General features: G+C 35.2%; 1 long non-coding RNA gene across 1 annotated transcript; it reads right to left on the reverse strand.

Moving 5' to 3' along the window:
- Window positions 1-221: 221 nt before the first annotated feature.
- LOC144819455 (uncharacterized) lies at window positions 222-2,072 on the reverse strand. Its single transcript, XR_013607379.1, has 4 exons — window positions 2,008-2,072; window positions 1,812-1,916; window positions 1,617-1,721; window positions 222-444 (listed from the first exon to the last, which is right to left on the reverse strand). It is a non-coding gene; the product is annotated as an uncharacterized LOC144819455 (long non-coding RNA).
- Between the last annotated feature and the right edge of the window lie 312 nt (window positions 2,073-2,384).

Raw genomic sequence — 2,384 nt, forward strand, 5'->3', positions numbered from 1 at the left:
TATGGCTTCTGTGTGACGTAGTCTCCCTCATCTGAGGTTATTAAAGATGTTACTTTTAATTACAGCTTATGTGCCAATTTTTTCTTTGTTGGTTTAAAAGGGCCAAGTATCAGTGAGACCCCTGAGAAGGTTTCTATGTTCTTCAATATATGATCTAAATCATCAATGCAAAAGTATACAGAACAAATAACGAGCAAAAACGGGTGTATATAGAAACATTTTCACTTTTATCTTAGTCAAATTAGGGTACATTTTATAAACATTATACAAACAATGTGACGGAAAGGTAACAATATCACTTTAAGGCCTTCACTGTGAGACACCTTTCCTCTTACTAAGAATAAAAACAAATTGTGGAAGAAAAGGTGCTGGTCGACGTTTTGGTCTCTACTTTTCCATACACGAGACCATCTTCAGGACAGTAAAATTTGTTAGTGTTGCCCCCTATTACAATGTAGAACAAAAGTAATTACCCTTTATTCTAAAAACATGTTAAACATATAGAAATTGTTACAGTATATCACCCGTCTTTAATGTAGAATACATAATCGATTCAATATGCAACCGTGATCAAAGTTTAAAGTTTTGAAAGTACATGATCACTTTCTGTATCTTCAAAAAGACTATTAATTAATGCTAAAACAGGTTCTAAACAATCTTATTTATATCAAAGTTTACCCTCAATAAGATAGGTTTGATGAAACCCATATCGGTTTTGTGCGTCAAGTTTTATTTACCAATTAGTTACCTTCTAAAATCAAGTTTAACTTTGAATTTTACACACGTTGGCAGTATGCTAATACTCATTAAGTAAAATCCATAATAGGCCAAGTTAAAATCAAATATTGGATAGATCATGTATATGTGCTATTGTCTCTTTATCAGTTGTTTTATACATAGATTTTTTGGCGAGCTATGATACGACTTTATGAGTAGGTCAGTATGCTAGATCAGAACCCCTCTTTGACATTGTCATACCTGCATTTTGAGGCTTCAATAAATGAGCTCATCAGTTCTAGACCGGACCCATGTCAGTGTATAAAAGAGAAGGGCTATTATTATTCTCTGAATGGGTCTGTTGATTTATATACTTCTGTTTAGTCAAAACGTTTTAGTAAATTTTACCTTGGTAAGGCCACAAGAAAGTGTTTTCAATTTACAATCTTTCAAGGCAGTGTTGCATCAAATTCAATGAAGCAAAAAGGAACGGAGATGACGAATACGGAAGAGTGTTTCACAATCTGTCGACAGACAGCACTAGTCTTTACAGTGGCGTGTCTAAATCATAATAAAGACAGGTAGTGAGTTCGGTCAGGTTGTTTATTCAGCCTGACTAATCCGTCATTTATAGATCATTAGATGTTTCATATCAAAAGAGCGACATACAGTACTGCTCATTTTGACAATACAGTTATTTTAAGACGGTCATAGGGGATGCTATGGTTTTCCTATTTCTGTATGCCCGGACAAAGTATCAGCATGCATTTATTATTTTCTTCTAAGCTACATCATACGCTTAGCGTCTAATATGGTGCAAATAAATAGCCACACTGATTACTAAGAGCTTTGCATTTTTAAACTAACGCTGTAGTTATAATCGCTCACATTTTAGTTACCTTGTTGATTGTCAGCGTTTTACCCCCGTGGTTGATACCGAAGTAGTGGCGTGGTAAGGCCAGCGATTCTCTGGTCAAATCTAAATAGTGCAGTCAATTTACCATCTAAAATGAATATAGATAGTATATTTTTGGGTTCTAGCATTTTTATATAAAATAACCCTGTAACTGTGAGGCATTTCACATTTTAGTCACCTTGTTCATTGCCAGCGTTTTACTCCTGTGGTTAATACCGAAGTTACTGCGTGGTAAGGCCAGCGATTCTGTGGCCCAATCTTAATTGTGCAGTCGATATAACATCTAAAATAAATAAAGATAGTATATGTTTTAGCTAAAGGATTGGCTACAGAATTATGTAGGCACTTCCTGCATGGAAAACAAGGCCACATACCGGATATCTCGTTAGGCTGTCACGTATCATAGCAGCATAAAGACTTGCATACGCCTGCAAAGTTGTTTAAATCGATCTTGTAAAGGTGTTTGGAGCGCGAAAGAGGACTTAAAAGTTTGTGGCGGCCGTGTTTGAAAACTTCTAACAATGGTGGCCATTTATAAGTGTGGTCAAATGTACCTCTTTCTATGATCGAAGTAAAGGTGACATTTTGTAGTAAGAGACTGAATTCTCAATCAATAATTTAAGCCCTGCGTAGTTGTTTCCAACATCAATGGGCAATAATTCCTATTCAATGTTATACTCTTGTTTGTATCCTGTTGATATTTAAATGAGCACAAAAGGCGAAATTAAGTTTAAAAACTTTCGAGATGGAT

The sequence above is a fragment of the Lissotriton helveticus genome, chromosome 2_1 (genome assembly GCF_964261635.1).
Source record: "Lissotriton helveticus chromosome 2_1, aLisHel1.1, whole genome shotgun sequence".
Classification (NCBI taxonomy): Eukaryota; Metazoa; Chordata; class Amphibia; order Caudata; family Salamandridae; genus Lissotriton; species Lissotriton helveticus.